Raw genomic sequence first — 17,369 nt, 5'->3', positions numbered from 1 at the left:
CCCTTTGTCATGCCAGGCCTGCGGAAGAAGCTTCCCCATCCAGGCCTGCCTACCACCCCCTAGTTTGCAGAGCTTTTTTCTTTTGTCATTCAAAGAGATCCTGAAATTCCACCTCCTCCCTGAAACTGGTGCTGACTAATTGGAAGAAAAGGTGGTAATTCTTGCTAAAGCCCTCCAAGTCCCTAGGCTGGGCAGTGGAAAGGCAGGCCTGACTTGGACCATGGCTCATTAGCCCATACTCCCCCTCAACCCTCTTGACCCCCATTGGGCCTCCTCAGCCTCTAATTCCCACCCCTCCCTCACCCTCTCTGATCCACCCAAGATAATATGTAACTCCCACAATTTCACTCACCACCCTGCTAAATACATTTAGCCCATTGCTTGCCAGAATGCTAGTGCTTTACTCAGCTGCTTACTATGCCTTTTCCCATTGTGTTATCTTAGATTGTGAGCTCTTAAGAGGCTAGCACTATGTTTTGATTCACTGTGAACAGTACCCTATGCAGATAATGAAAAGCCACTACATGACAAGGTGGGAGACTTTTCTATATGGATAAATGGGAGACTTTTCTATATGGATAAATTGTCCTTCAGTCCCATCTCAGGAATCTGCAAGAAAGCAATTCTCCTTATGACATTATTTATTTTAGACAGGTCCAAAAGATGTTAAACAGAACCTTTAGTGAAATGCATTCTAGTCTGGATTAAATTTAAAGTTTAGTTCCCTCAACAATTCCAATTTAACACGGGTATATTGAAACACAGAAACAAACACAAAAACTCACATATTCCCTTATAAATCTGACTCTTAAACCTCCTCTCACTTGTTCTCACAGGCTTCTCTCTGTGGATGTCAAAACTGTTGGTCTCCACTGGGATTCCACCTTCATCCAATAGAGGTAAGAGGCAAAAGGACTGCTCAGAATTCATTTGAGTGGACAATAAAACCTCACTTAACACTATTTATGTTCTCAAAACCAGTTTTGTGAAACTGGCTTCCAAATTTTTGAGTCTCAATTTTTTCAAAAATTGTCAAGTATTTAAGAACAGAGAAGCAGAACAGAGAAGCAGTGGGGCCCAGTGGTTAGAGCACAGACCTGGAAGTCAGAAAAGACCTGAGTTCTAATTCCAGTTGACTGCTGTGTGACCTCGGGCAAGTAACGCAACTTCTCTGTGCCTCAGTTCCCTCATCTGTAAAATGGGGATAAAAACTGTGAGCCCCATGTGGGACATGGACTGCGTCCAACCTGATTAGCTTGTACCTACCCTAGTGCTTAGTACAGAACCTGGAACATAGTAAGCACTTAAATGCCTCCCTGCCAAAAAAAATCATCCTAAAGAGGGCTGTTACTTTTGATGCATAAATTAGTAAATAAATACTGAATGCAGTCTCTTCATTTTCTGAAAGTCTGGAGCCAGCATTTTCCAGCCAATAATTCTGTATGTGTTTATGCAAGAAGACTGGTGAATTGCTCATCTGGAAGCACAGTTAGTTGTAGAAGCACAGTTGTGCCCTACAATAAAGGGCACAAAACAAGATAATACTGTACAGGAAGGTGTCATCTATCAACTGTCTGAGATACAACAAATGGCATATCTGACATTTCTGAATTTACACTCTTTCAGGTTTACATCAGTTGAAGTCACTGAGCACTTACTGTGTGCCGAGCACTTTACTGAGCACTTGGGAGAGTACAGTATAACAGCATTGGTAGACATGTCCCCTGCCTCCCAGTCTAGAGTGGGAGCTTACAGCGTACCTCATCAGATCCGGCTTTATGACATCAACCTTGTAAAGTCTTTATTATGTAATCCTGCCCACTCCCTCCTCACAGCCTTTCTATTCTCCCCCACCCACTTCCTTTGCTCAGTGTGGCTCCTGCTAGGGCTTGGGCCCCCATCCCCACCCACTGAGAGCCACAAAGCAGGGAACTGAGTAGGACAGGAATGGAAAGGGGGCCCAGTAGTGGCCACTGAAGGAGCAACAAAAGCATGAGGAGCTTCTTGAGTTGTTTTGTAAGTCTCTTCTCCATGTCCTTCCCTCCTTATCTGTCACTGCTACCACAGAGCTTCCTCCTTCCCCTGTGTTGGTGACAGCAATTTGTACATTCCAAGCGCTTAGTACAGTGCTCTGCACATAGTAAGCGCTCAATAAATACTATTGAATGAATGAATGAATAAATCCAGCCCATCTCACCCTCCTTTCCCACCACTTTACTGCATAGGCCCCTCCTTCCCTTCTGCTGCCAGTCTCTTCCATGATCTGCCCCCGTCTAGCCTGGCTCAGAGGAAAGAGCACGGCTTCGGAGTCAGAGGTCATGGGTTCTAATCCTGGGTCCACCTCTTGTCAGCTGTGTGACTTTGGGCAAGTCACTTAACTTCTCTGTGCCTGTTACCTCATCTGTAAAATGGGGATTAAGACTGTGAGCCCCACATGGGACAATGTAATCACCTTGTATCCCCCCAGTGCTTAGAACAGTGCTTTGCACATAGTAAGCGCTTAACGAATGCCATCATTATTATTATTATTATTATTGTTATTATTAGGCAGGAACTACTGGCTGGGAAGGGAATGGCAGCAGTTGGGGAGGAAGGGTCTGTCAAGAATTGTGCTGTTGGAAAAAGTCACTGTGGACGCCTGCGTTGGCAAGGAGCAGGGGGCCAAGCTTGGGGTGCAGAAAGGTGGAGCAGGGAAAGGACGCAGGCCTAGGCTGGTGGTGGGGAGCGGAAAAAGAGTGATCACGTCATTCAGCCAGACAGTATTGACACTGTTGATCCTTCTTAGTATGTCTCTCAGACTCACCGGAAACCTCTCTTCCACCCTTATTGCCCATGCTTGCATTTTTGCCTATCCTAATTTTGGATATTCTGTTGCCTCTTTGCAGAGTAGCCTGTTTTGGGACTGCACTCTCAAATCGCCACTAATTAAGGCTGGGGCCCCCTTGATTGTCACATTACCTGATTGTTGTCAGATTGAGTTTGTGTACTGGGGAGGTCATCTTTCATGAACACTGTTTTTAGGGTTGCAGAAAGCTTTGGTTTCTCCTAGAGAGCCAGATTGTTTTTTACAGCACAGGCTCACAGCAAGGAGGGGCAGGATAAGCAATTCAAACTCATTTCATCGGAGATAGGTTGAACCTGCAAAAGCCAGTGCGTCTGTGTCTATAGCAATATATATGTTTTTTTTCATAAATGACTGAGCGAATTGTGTGGATGGTAAAACTAACATTAAGAAGCCAGATTCCCCATAGAGGTGTTAATTAAAAGCAATTAGCTATGTACTCAGTATGTCTAATGACAGGTTGGGCTTGTATATACATGCTCTGTCCTTATCAGGTAAATGAATGTGAGTCTTATTCTTAATTCTTGTTTCATCGTGCTTATATTCCTTTGTCACCTGGCCTGGCTTACTTTTCTAGTAAGTGCATAGCAGTTGAACCTGCTATAGGAAGGGTGAGGCTCCTGCTGTCTTCCCATGCCCATGTCTAGCTCTTAAACCCCTTCTCCCTTAGACTGAGAGTCCTATGTTGGGCAGGGACTCTGTCCACCCTAATTATGTTCTATCTACCCCAGTGCTTAGTACAGTGTTTGGCTCATAATAAGTGCTTAAAAAACTCTACCTTTATCATTATTATTACAGTGATAACCCATAAGTATTGTTCAAAACTGAACTCCTCATCTTCCCTCTCATCCATCTCACTTCACCATTGCAGTAGACACTATCCTCCCTGTCACTCAAGCCTGTAACTGTGGAGTTATCCTCCAAGCATCCATCTCTTTTAGCCCAGCCTTGTTCAGTCTGCCACCAAATTCTGTCAGTTCTTCCTCCACAACACCATCCAAACTGCCACCGTACTGGTCCAGGCACTTACATAATTACATGAATGCTTGATTACAGTATTAGCCTCCTCGCAGAGACCTCTCTGACTCCAACTTCTCTGCTCTCCAGTCCATACTTCACTCTGCTGCCTATACCATTTTTCTGTATCACTTTTGGTAAGCAGCATGGCCTAATGGATAGAGCATGGACTTGGGAATCAGAGGACCTGGCTTCTAATTCCAGCTCTGCCACTTGTCTGCTATTGGACCCTGGGCAAATCTATTCCCTTCTCTGTGCCTCAGTTACCTCATCTGTAAAATGAGGATTAAGACTATGAGTCCTATGTGAGACAGGGATTGTGTCCAACCCGATTTCCTCATATCTACCCAAGCACTTCGTGTCTGGCACATAGTAAGCTCTTAACAAATACAATTATTGTTATTATTAATAATAATAATAATAATAATTTTAAAATGTCCCATACCCACTCCTCAGAAACCTCCAGTGATCACCCATTCCTCTCCGTATTGAGCAGAAACTCCTGATGATTAGCTTTAAGGCACTCAATCGTCTCTCTCCACTGTTTATCATCACTCTGTACACAAACCCCCTGCTTGTGCCCTCCCTTCTGCTTAATAATAATGGTAATTCGTTAAGCACATACTATGTGCCAAACACTGTACTAAGCACTGGAGTCGATCCAAGATAATCAGGTCAGACATTCAATCATTTATATTTATTCAGCATTTACTTTGTGAAGAGCACTGTACTGTTTGGCAGAGCACAATATAACAGAGTTTGGAGAATGTTCCACAAGGAGCTTACAGTCTAGAGGGGAAGGCCGACATTAAGTAAATTATGGATTTGTACATAAGTGCTGTGGGGCTAAGAGTGGAGTGAATAAAGGGTCCCAAGTCCAAGTGAAAGGGTGACATAAAAGGGAGAGGGAGAAGAGAAAAATGAGGGCTTAGTCAAGGAAGGCCTCTTGGAGGAGGTGCGGTTTTTAAAAAGGCTTGGAAGGTGAGAAGAGTATCTGTCGGACATGAAGGGAGAGGTAGTTCCAGGACAGAGGCAGGATGTGGGCGAGGGGTTGGCGGTTGGTATATAAGTGCTTACTGTGTACCAGGCACTATACTAAGCTCTGCAATGGATATAAGCAAATCGAGTTGAATGCAGTCCCTGTCCCAAGTGGGGCTCATAGTCTCAACCCCTGTTTTACAGATGAGGTAACTGAGGCACAGAGAAGGGAAGTGACTTGCCCAAGGTCACACAACAGAATTGTACTCTCCCAAATGCCTAGTATAGTGCTCTGCACACAAAAAGTGCTCAAGACATACTATTGAATGATTGAATAGACTGTAAACCTGTGAATAGACTGTAAGCCCGTCAATGCGCAGGGACTGTCTCTATCTGTTGCTGATTTGTACATTTCAAGCGCTTAGTACAGTGCTCTGCACATAGTAAGCGCTCAATAATACTATTGAATGAATTGAATGAGCACTTAATATATACCATTGATTAACTGATTCTTAGCAGAATTTAATGGCTGGGCGGGATGGCCTACAGGAAGAAAACCCAGGAAGGGGAAGATCCTGGCTCAGTCTGTTCATACACCCTATGCTTTGCTTACTGCACACCCACCACCCAAAAGTTGTTCCATGCTCTGTAGCTCCTGTCTCCCTAACTTCCTTAGAATATTTCAACTGTTGTCATCCTCTGTGGGACCCAACCTCCAGCTGAAAAATCACTGATATACATGATTAAATCAAATTATCGATATTTTGATCTAGGTGTCAATTTGCTCAATAAAGAAGTTTGAAATTAAGAAGTTAAAAGAATGTGGGCTAGATTTTTCCAGAAATTTGCTTTTGTGTGTGTGAGAGAGAAAGCCCAAAGCAATTTTTCTCTGATGGTCTCTATTGAGACATCAGTAATTAGAATTTATTTCACTTTTATGATGTTTGTCATTTGTTTTCCCAGTAATAGGGGCATGCATATTAATGCATTTGCAGAACTCTGAGTCCATGTTTTACTTGGTTTATGTTAAACAGTGGTGATGGGAGATAACGAATAGTCTTTTTCTGTCTGGGGGTGTTTCTGCTTCATCTACACAGACAGCAGTGTCCTATGTGCTCCTTTTTTTTGGGAAAATAATTGTTGTCACTATCATAGCAGCTCCTCCGGAGTGACTTGTACTTGAGCAAACAAAAAGAAAGAGGAAGGAGGGGCCTAGCAGACTAGTCAGGTTTTGAACAGAAATTTGGTTTGGTAATCTTAAGGGTAAAGTATTTCATACACATAAAATCTAGTAGATTTCCTGCCTGCTGCAAGTTTCATAATTTATGCCACTCGGTGATATGCTCAAAGGATAAAACTGAAAGGCGGCTTAAAGTTCTGGTCTTGAAAAATTTAAATTTTTTTTGAGTGAAATAACGAAGTGCTGGACAGGAGCTTTTATGGTATTTGCATTCTTTTTTCATCAAGTTGGGCTCTTGAAGGTAAATTTGTTACTTATGATTCCTCCCCAAAAATTCCATTTTTGGTTACTAACTGTTTAGAGACAGCCTGTGTTTTCCAGCACATGATTTTGTGCTGTATGTAGTTATAAGATAGCACTGCATTTTGGTATTTGAGAAGTACTTTATTTTGGTGTGTCTCCCTGGCAGCCGTTCTCTCTTTCTGGTAATCCTGATCTGTAAATAAATCCAGTTTTAGAGTAATGGCAGTGAAAAGAAATCTGGGAACCTGGTAAGGGATTGAAGATTTAAAAATAATATTTTTCTACATCTGTAATGTGATGGATTCATTTTAGTTTTTTAATCGTTTCTTCTGCTTGAAATCCAACATTAGTTTCCTAAGAAAAATAAAACTTTAAAAACCTGGTAAAACCTAGTAACGTATAAAGAACTCTTTTCCTTTGAACCAGTTGAATCTTTTTGGTCTCTTTTAGCTTTGTTTTGTGTTCAGTTTAATGTGTGATCCACAGTCTTTTACACTCTGTAGTTTTTCAAAATTAATTTTTGTTGTTTATCAGTCATGCTTTTCTTGATGAATTAGATGGGCTTTCCCTGGGATCTCTAGAATTTTGTCTCCGAGTGCTCGTTAACAGCCCCTAATGCCAGTAAAAGTGACTTCTGTGCTACATCTATTACTCTCCCCATTTTTATTTAATAGTTGTTCCTGTGGACTCTAATGGGGAAGAACAGAGCCCCTTAAATGTATTTTGATAGGTGTATTTTAGGAGCATTTGAAGAATTATATTTGCAGCTATTTATGTCCACCTCTAGACTGTGAGTTCATTGTGGGCAGAGAATGTGTCTGTTTGTTTTTATATTGTATTCTCCCAAGCACTTAGTACAGTGCTCTGCAGACAGTAAGCACTCAATAAATGCGATTGAATTAATGAGTTATATTTGCAATATGTATTATGATTTTCTTCATGCAGCAGTTGTTATGAAGTCAGTATCTTATCCTCGTTATGCAGAAGAAAATGAAGCACTGAGAGGATGAGATTTCAGTCATTCAGTGGGTCACCAGCAGGTCAGAAATGATATTCTAAAGATCATTGATTCCTAGTCTGATGATTAAGCTCTGGGGAGCAAGTATAATTTTGGGAGAGATAGCTATTGGCATATCAGTTTTGATTGTGAGCCCTCTAAGGGACAGGGTCCATGTTTAATTCTCACCTGTTGTATTCTCTACCAGCGCTTAGTACAGTGTCCTGCATACAGTAAGTGCTTAATGCATGCTATTACTCCTACTCCTGCTTCTACCTTGTAGTTGCCTAAGCTTAGTCAGTCAAAAGAAGCTATATTTTAGCTGATGAAATCCCTAGTATTTAAAAGTGAGCAGACTGCACGCACCCAGATCCCCACAGCCAAAGCAAAGGGGAGGATTAATCAGTTAGTTGTTTTGAGCAAAAGTGGATTTCTTGTCCTGAACTGTAGAGTCTTGGTTTTGTTTCCTAAATTAGGAAATTCAGTTTTTGACTTCATTTTTGCTATATGGCCTTGGTCTAAAGAAATATAGTTGCCTATATGTTTGCTAATGATATAAGAAAATATTTAAGAGGTTGGGGAAAGTAACTTTCATTCTTGTCTCCCTATCAGAGAGATGATATACTTTACAATAATTTATGTAATTTTGATCTCCTGAGTAAATATATTACATAAAGCAAACTACAGTGGATGGTATGAAATACAAGTAATTGGTCCAACGAGCACACTGTGTCCTGACAGTGAGTTTTTAATCAATGTGTTTATTCATTCTTTCCCTCACTCAGGTAGCTTGGGCTGGGTAATTGGGAAGGTTGGAAAAACAAAAAGAGAAAACACATTCCTCTTTCATGTGTCAGCATTGTGGAGAATGGAGCACCTAAATAGAATGATTGGGATACAAATTTGCCTGACTTGCTCTACCAGTGAGGCGCAGTGACCTTTTCTATTATCTGAAGAAAATTTCCAATCTTTTTTTTCCTTAAACAATGAAGTCAAGAGGGGAAGTGGGGGGAGCTACTCTCAATTCCAGTATTCCAGTTCTCTTCCTGCCCCTTATAGGTCCATTGTGTGGGCATGTGGTACTAAACATTGTTTTACTGAATGCTGTGTCAGGTATTCTGGGGTCATGATTTCTCTAGTGTGAAGCCATGGGAAGCAGACAGGGAGGTAAAAATTTGCTAGTGTTTGATGGCATTGAGTCACCCTCCATCTATAGCATTTAACTTCTCTCTTCCTCCGTTCCTCCTCCCTTCTCCATTGAAAGACAATAGCCAATTTCTGTAACCCTTCAATTTAGACTTTCTTTACTACTCAGGCTGCATAACTCAACCACAATAATTCCTTTACTCAATCCCTCCACACCCCTTACTAACTTTATATAGGGTGGCTTCTCTTGAACAAAGTATTATTTAAAGTCATATTGCACTCAGCTGGTGTTTTATAGGTGTTTTCTCTATGTAAAATGTATCCGTGTTTGTTTTTCTAAGTGTATGCTTTACCACCAGAATTTTGCTTGAGAATAATTCCTTGGAAAGATTGGGGTATGTAAGAATTGTCACTTGAAAATAGGGATATTTTATTGAAAGTGCGAAACTTTGTTAGTACCTAGAAGGATGAAGAATATTCTAATAGTCCAGCTTCTGACTAATTTCTAAACTAACATTTTGGACATCATAATATCTTAGATCATCCTGTCCGATGGCTGTCACAGGCAGAAAGAGAATTCCCTCTTGCGTGTTCATGTAAAGAGATCTTTAGGTTTGACATTTCTTAAGCAAGAGAAACTTTTCTTTGAAGGTTGTTGATGGTAGTGACATTTTAGAAGCACTATGTGCCAAGCACTGGGGTAGATACAAGATATTCAGATTGCTCACGGTCTCCATCCCAAGTGGGGCTCACACTTTGAGCGGGAGGGAGAGCAGCTATTTTATTCCCATTTTGCAGATGAGGAAAATGTGGCACAGAGAAGTTAAGTGACTTGCCCAAGGTCACATAACAGAGAAATGACAGAGCTGGGACTAGAGCTCCATGCTCCTTCCACTAGACCCCACTGCCTAGTGTTGATTATCAGTGAGAGGTATCTTTTGAAGTATTATATTGTTCCTATCCAAATCAGAAGATGAAGAGGCAAGGTCAGGCGACTCAGAGAGGCAAGGGAGCTGCTCATGGAACCAATGACTTTGTGTCCATGAGCTGAAGAAATTAATCATTGATATTTGCAGAGCACCTACTGAATGCAGAACATTGTAAAAAGTTTTAAGGAGAGTAGACCAGAGCACCCGGTCTTAGAATCTGAAAAAGAGACAGGCAGACACAAAATTATTTACAAGTGGAGGGAGCAGTGGGAAGAAAGAAGATAAAGCAGCTATTAACATGAGTATGGCAGGATGCCATAGAATGAAATAGCTCTTATTTATGCATGCATCTTTAATTATGCAATTAATTATTCAGCTAAGGGTGACGAGTTGATACAGTTTGGGGGGTTGGGGAAATAATTAGAGAAAGCTTCTTGGAGGAGGTGGGATTATAGGAGACCTATCAACATAGGAAGAACTGGGTCTGTTGGATTTGAAGGAGGAGAGAGTTCCAGGCAGGGCAAAGAGTATGAGGAAGAAGTTGGATGCAAGACTGTCAAGAGTGAAGTACAATTAGAAGTGGAGCTTGGAAGGAACAAAAACAGTGAGCTGGGGAGTTGCAGTTAAGGAGAGCTGATATGTAAGATGAAGAGGGCTGGAAAGAAGGTCCACCCCTCCTCACCCCACCCAGCCAGCCATAGCTGGGGCCAGGGACATTAGCTTGTCCTAGCAGGCCATTATGGCTTGCTGCTGAGGTTTCTTTCTCGCTTTCACACTCTGTCTCTTCTTGCGCACTCTGCCCCTAGAAGCCCTTTTCCTCTTCCTTCTCTTTCCCCATAGCACACTCCAAGGCTCAAAATGAAAAATTGGCACCCATGCACCCACCGTTATAATGACTTAGATAAACTTTTTTCCCTGTCTCACTCGCGCGCGCACACACACACACATATCCTTTCAAGCTGGAGCCCATACACTAGGTGAGGGTCACAGCCATACATATACATGGGCATATACACATAGGGAAACACAGAAGCATGCTTACACATAGGCAGCATGTTCCTCAGGCTGAGACACTTGTGCAGAAAGGTGGATATAGACACATGGGCACACTCACACAGACACGTATACACAATCATAAGAGGGCAAGGAGAGAACAAGGCCAGATCCGTCCCCTCCACTCTACCGAGACTGCTCTCTCTAAGGTCACCCATGACCTCCTTCTTGCCAAATCCAATGGCTCCTACTCCATTCTGATCCTCCTTGACCTCTCTGCTGCCTTTGACACTGTCGACCATCCCCTCCTCCTCCATACCTTATCTCACCTTGGCTTCACGGACTCTGTCCTCTCCTGGTTCTCCTCTTACCTCTCTGGCCGATCATTCTCGGTCTCCTACGCTGGAGCCTCCTCCCCCTCCCATCCTTTAACTGTTGGAGTTCCTCAAGGGTCAGTTCTTGGCCCTCTTCTGTTCTCCATTTACACTCACTCCCTCGGTGAACTCATTCGCTCTCACGGCTTTGACTACCATCTCTACGCAGATGACACGCAGATCTACATCTCCGCCCCTGTCCTCTCCCCCTCCCTTCAGGCTCGCATCTCCTCCTGCCTCCGGGACGTCTCCACCTGGATGTCTGCCCGCCACCTAAAACTCAACATGAGCAAGACTGAGCTCCTCATCTTCCCTCCCAAGCCCGGTCCGCTCCCAGACTTCTCCATCACCGTGGATGGCACGACCATCCTTCCCGTCCCGCAGGCCCGCAATCTCGGTGTCATCCTTGACTCGTCCCTCTCGTTCACCCCACACATCCTATCCGTTACCGAGACCTGCCGGTTTCACCTCTACAATATCGCCAAGATCCGCCCTTTCCTCTCCACCCAAACGGCTACCTTACTATTACGGGCTCTCGTTATATCCCGGCTAGACTACTGTGTCAGCCTTCTCTCTGACCTCCCTTCCTCCTCTCTCGCCCCGCTCCGGTCTATTCTTCACTCCGCTGCCCGGCTCATCTTCCTGCAGAAACGATCTGGGCATGTCACTCCCCTTCTTAAACAACTCCAGTGGTTGCCTATCGACCTCCGCTCCAAACAAAAACTCCTCACTCTAGGCTTCAAGGCTCTCCATCACCTTGCCCCTTCCTACCTCTCCTCCCTTCTCTCTTTCTACCGCCCACCCCGCACGCTCCGCTCCTCTGCCGCCCACCTCCTCGCCGTCCCTCGGTCTCGCCTATCCCGCCGTCGACCCCTGGGTCACGTCCTCCCGCGGTCCTGGAACGCCCTCCCTCCTCACCTCCACCAAACTGATTCTCTTTCCCTCTTCAAAACCTTACTTAAAAATCACCTCCTCCAAGAGGCCTTCCCAGACTGAGCTCCTCTTCCCCCTCTACTCCCTCTGCCATCCCCCCTTTACCTCTCCGCAGCTAAAGCCTCATTTTCCCCTTTTCCCTCTGCTCCTCCACCTCTCCCTTCCCATCCCCACAGCACTGTACCCGTCCGCTCAACTGTATATATTTTCGTTACCCTATTTATTTTGTTAATGAATTGTATATCGCCTTGATTCTATTTAGTTGCCATTGTTTTTACGAGATGTTCTTCCCCTTGACGCTGTTTAGTGCCATTGTTCTTGTCTGTCCGTCTCCCCCGATTAGACTGTAAGCCCGTCAAACGGCAGGGACTGTCTCTATCTGTTGCCGACTTGTTCATCCCAAGCGCTTAGTACAGTGCTCTGCACATAGTAAGCGCTCAATAAATACTATTGAATGAACAAGGGCAGAAGAAGACTACAGTAAAGAGAGAGACCTGAAAGGGAGGGAAAGAAATTAGAAGCATATCTAATTCAGGTTTTAAAAAAATGGATGCTTTATGACGGTAAGCATTATAACGCAGTAGCCCAAGTATTCAGAATTTCATTGAGCACAGAATGATGGCCTCCAAATGACTGCCTCTGCATATAGTAAGCTCTTAATAAATATCACTGATTATACAGTTTTCTTATGTGGACCCAAATTGCCAGTTATCAGTGGTGTAAATGACTGGTGCATGTGAGCATGAGGAGATGTGATATATTTTAAATTTGTAAACACTCTTACTTCATGATCATACCAGGTATTAGTGCAGACATGCTCCAACTCCAGAGATTCCTCCCTCCTCTTTTTCCCTTCTCTCACCTTTACAGCCAGTATATGAAGGTAGATCCCAGGTATCTGAAGTTTGAGGACCTTGATATAGGGCCTTGGCCATCTCCCCAAACATCAAAAGAATGTAAAAGCTTATGAGCTCAAGAAATGGCAAGAGAGGCAGTATATTTGTTGCGTATCTTTCATATCATGGTTTTAGTGTGGTTGAGGTTGTAGCAGTTCACACTCCTTTACTTCCAACTTGGGATTAGTAGGTATTTTGTTCATATACATGCATTTTTTCCTTTCTTTGTAGGTGTAGAAAAGAACAAGAGATGGAAAATTGGTAGATTAGAAATGTTAGGAATCTACAGTAATGTTTGACTGCAAACACCAGGTGACTTTCCTAATCTGGATCTGGTCCAGTGTTACTTTACGGGAATGTGACCTTTAGATGTAGACCTCATTTAGACTATAGTTGGGGAATCCATAGCAGGTTATCTGAGCCATTAAGATAAAAACGTGTATTTGTTAGTGCTACCAGAGAGCTATAGTTCTGACACTTAAGGCAATCTTAACAAAAGCATGGCTTGTTTGAGCTTGAGTACTCACATTCCTTTAAGGGCTATTGCCAACTTTCTTCTGGAGACTATGCATTGGGGTTGAATTGATCCCTGTTTTTAACTATCACTCATCTATATCAACCATGCAAAGGCCATTTCCTTCCTGGTCCCTCTGCTGGTACAACTTTTACTGAGCATGTGTTCGGGCATGAGGAATGGTGAAGAGACTCCTAAGGTTAGGGTCCTACAGCCACAGGTGTGCTATTAGACCTGTCACCTAGCAGTACTCTCTTCATCCTAAGTGGAGGGTAGCCCCCTTATTTTGTGTGATTGATTGCTAAACTTCCAGGAGAGGAACGCATAAGCCATAGATGCACTCCAGTTGTTTCCTGATTCAGATTCTTTGAATAGATAAAAGGGCTATTTAATATATTGCGTGACTTGCCAGTAATTCAAGGCAGCAAATCTTTAGAAGTTTAGATACAACGTAGTCTAAACATGATCCAGTTTAAATTGATGGGCATTTGACTGAAGATTATATTTGCTCTCTGGAGATGTCCATTACCTGAAAGTTCACAGCTAAGAACTGTTAAACAAACAATCTTAAAGGTAGGCATGCAGTCAGGAATGCAATAATACATATTTTTCTACAACACATTTTTATTACACAATTTGGATCAAGCATAAGAAGCAGCATGGCCTAGTGGAAAGAGCATGGGCTCAGGAGTCCAGGGAACTGTATTAATAATAATGTTGGTATTTGTTAAGTGCTTACTATGTGCAGAGCACTGTTCTAAGCGCTGGGGTAGATACACGGTAATCAGGTTGTCCCACAAGAGGCTCACAGTTAATCCCCAGTTAATACAGATGAGGTAACTGAGGCATAGAGAAGTTAAGTGACTTGCCTATAGTCACACAGCTGCCAAGTGGCAGAGCTGGGATTCGAACCCATGACCTCTGACTCCCAAGCCCAGGCTCTTTCCACTGAGCCACGCTGCTTCTCCTGTATTCTAATCATAACTGTATTCTAATCATAACTGTATTCTAATCCTGGATCTGCCATTTGCTGCTGTGTGATCTTGGGCAAGTCATTTAACTTCTCTGTGCCTAAGTTTCTTCATATGTAAAATCGGGAATAAGGTATTTGTTCTCCCTCCCACTTAGACTGCGAATCCCATGTAGGTTAGGGACTGTGTCTGATGTGATTATTTTCTGTCTACCCCAGTGCTTAGTACTGTGCTTGGTGCATAGTAAGCACTTAAATATTATTATTTATCAGTATTATTATTATTACTATTATTTTATTCTTCCCACCACATGACTCTTTTCTGCTATAACACAATCCACAAGTTGGCACAGGTAGATTGACCCCTGTGGTGTCGGTCAAGGCATAATGTTACTGTGCCCCTCAGTCGCTGCTTCTGCCTTATGGTCCTGTATCCTATAGTACTTTGCATTTCTTTAGGTTTTTGGAACTTTTACATTATTTAGTATAGTCAAATAACAGTGTCTGATAAGAGCCTCAAAGCTTTCTGCTAGAGGTGCTAAATTACAAATTCTTATATTAATGTAGGAAGTATCAACAGGAAGTTGTATTCAAAAATGCCAGTCATGGAGATCATCTGTGAATCATTTTGCATATTAATTCTCTTTTTGTGGTATTTATTAAGTGCCTACTATGTACCAGGCACAGTACTAACTGCTAGAGTAGATCCAAAATAATCAGGTTGGACATAGTCCATGTTCCACATGGGGCTCACAGTCTTAATCCCCATTTTACAGATGAGGGCACTGAGGTACAAAAAAGTTAAGTGACTTGCCCCAGGTCACACAACAGGCAAGTGGCAGAACTGAGATTAGAACTCAGGTCCTCTGACTCCCAAGCCTAGACTCTGTCACTTGTCTGCTGTGTGACCTTGGCCAAGTCATTTAAGTTCTCTATAAATTCTCTACAGATGTTACCTTATCTGTAAAATGGGGATTGAGACTGTGAGCCCCAAGTGGGAGAGGGACTGCGTCCAACCCAATCTGTATCCACCCCAGTGCTTAGAATAGTGCCTAGCACATAGTAAGTGCTTGCTTAACAAATACTAGTATTATTATTTCCACTAGGCCATGCTACTTTGAAATTCTTAAAAAAAATACTGTGTTATAGGAGAAATGACTGTAACTGAAAACTGTTAATGTGTGTTACTGTAATACATACATTTTTAAAAGAGAATAGTGAAATATTGATATCTTAATAGAAAAATGCATGCTTCAACAGGATATGTGCTGTGGATGTCACCGTTGCACCATTTTGAAATTAGCTTATCTTTAACAGAGACTTTGACTGATTTGGGTATTTTGGCATGAGTTTATAGTGGGGGGAGAGGAGTAGAATTTTTTCAGAATAAAGCTTTCAGCTTGGACTTGAGCAGGGTTCCCTTCAGGTAACCTAATTCAAACCCAAAACTGTGACAGGAGAGGATAGTATCCACCAAGTCCCTGAAGAGTGGATGGAGAGTGCTGTATCGATGGAGAATTATTTCTACATACTGAACCCTCTCTGCTTTAGCTGTGCATGTTTTCTTTGTACCTGTGACTGCTCTGCATTGCCACCCAGCAATTTTCTCAGAATGGAGAGCAAGAGTTGATAATAGTAATGATGGTATTTGTTAAGTGCTTACTATGTGCAAAGCACTTTTCTAAGCGCTGGGGGAGATACAACGTGATCAGGTTGCCCAATTTGGGGCTCACAGTCTTAATCTCCATTTTACAGATGAGGTAACTGAGGCCCAGAGAAGTTAAGTGACCTGCCCAAAGTCACACAGCTGACAAGTGGCGGAGCCGGGATTAGAACCCATGACCTCTGATTCCTAAGCCCCTGCTCTTTCCACTGAGTTACGCTGCTTCTCTATAAAGTGCCCACTATGTGCCAAGCATTGTTCTAAGTGCTGGGTAGATACAAGGTAATCAGGTTGTCCCATGTAGAACAGTGCTTTGCACAGAGTGAGTGCTTAATAAGTGAGTGATGAATAAAACCCCTTTAAGTGTTAAGCCTTACATTCCCAAAGTGCTTTGGGATTGAGGAAAATAGCTTAAGGGTGTTCAGTTAGCTGGTGTATTGTTGATTTGGTTGATCTCTTTCCTGGGAATAATCCTGCTGGCTGCTGGCAATCCCTTCCTAGTTTCTTTGCATTCCTACTTTTTGAGTGATTTGATCTCCTCATCAGTAATGTCTACTAGCATACCTCAGATTTAAATGGCATTGTGGCAAAAGTTCCAATTTTGCCCCGGCAACTTCTTTTAGAGGTGTGTCTTGTTAGTCATGCATTAAATCTCTAAAGGGAAGAGTCGGTTTGAAGTGTTGCTGGCATGTGCTTATCTTTTCCAGATCAGTCCCCAACTAGTGAGGATTTGCTTCCTGTGGAAATACTAAAGCTCCCCCTCCCTCAAGAGTCTTATTTAGCAGGTCAGAGGACACTGAACCCTTCCGTGCTTCCCGCCCTTGAATTATTGACATTTCCAAGTGTCTGTTCAGGGTTGCCCTGGAGAGGATTTGCGGAACATGCTTTACTTCTTGAGCCAGTCAGATTTCCCAAGGCCGCCTCTGAGCCAGGAACAGATCATGACCGTCCTATACATGGAGACCTAATGCCTTGTTTCATTTCCGAACACCTGCTCATGGAGCTTTTCATTACTGATTGGCCCTGGATTACTTCTGTTCCTTCCTGCAGCCGTCCCCTCATGGATGAAAGCCCACTTCACCAAAGAGGGTTGGTTTTTGTTTTTAGTTTCTTCATAACTTAGCAATTCCTAAAGTAGTGTGCTGCTAGATGTGATAATACTGTCAATTATTTCCCTTGCGACAGAACATGTGGATACTGAATATTGTACACAGATGCGTTTCCAGTGAAATGTTCTTTGAAGCATTTGAATTGGTTGCAGGTGGTCTCTAATACTTGCTAATGTTCCTGGCTGCTACTGGTGGAATTTCCTTCAGTTAATAACAGTGTTATATTTTGGATCAGGTTTTATTGGACCTACAATTGAAATTTAGATATTAGTGACTGAAAATCAATCAATCACTGGTATTTATTGAGCACTTATCTATGCAGGGCATTGTACTAAACCCTTAGGAGGGTACAGTACAACAGAAAATAGTAAAGATGAAATTAGAAGAGGTGAAGGATAACCCTAATTAAAAATCCTCTTCCAGTTTGAGTAACGTTCATATTTAGTGCTGTGAATGCTGTTGATTCAGTGATTTGGGGAGCTGTGTGCCTGTGGGGTGACTCTCTGTTTTTGAATCGAATCAATG

At 42.7% G+C, this 17,369-nt stretch overlaps 1 protein-coding gene across 8 annotated transcripts in view; it reads left to right on the top strand.

Moving 5' to 3' along the window:
- Positions 1-17,369, top strand: part of KANK1 (KN motif and ankyrin repeat domains 1) — a 209,570-nt gene that overhangs the window by 131,088 nt on the left and 61,113 nt on the right. For 5 of the 8 annotated variants that reach the window (XM_039910723.1, XM_039910724.1, XM_029054989.2 and 2 more), the window contains exon 4: positions 837-899. The exons of 1 other annotated variant lie outside the window; for it this stretch is intronic. The gene's annotated coding sequence lies outside the window, so the exon portion shown is untranslated. Of the gene's footprint in view, positions 1-836; positions 900-1,925; positions 2,017-6,507; positions 6,569-17,369 lie in introns of those variants that run through there. 2 more of the 8 variants (XM_029054992.2, XM_029054991.2) reach the window with 2 other exon arrangements.

The sequence above is a fragment of the Ornithorhynchus anatinus genome, chromosome X5 (assembly GCF_004115215.2).
Source record: "Ornithorhynchus anatinus isolate Pmale09 chromosome X5, mOrnAna1.pri.v4, whole genome shotgun sequence".
NCBI lineage: Eukaryota > Metazoa > Chordata > Mammalia > Monotremata > Ornithorhynchidae > Ornithorhynchus > Ornithorhynchus anatinus.
Note: the sequence above shows the minus strand (reverse complement) of the source record. Positions and strands in the feature narration are given on the sequence as shown.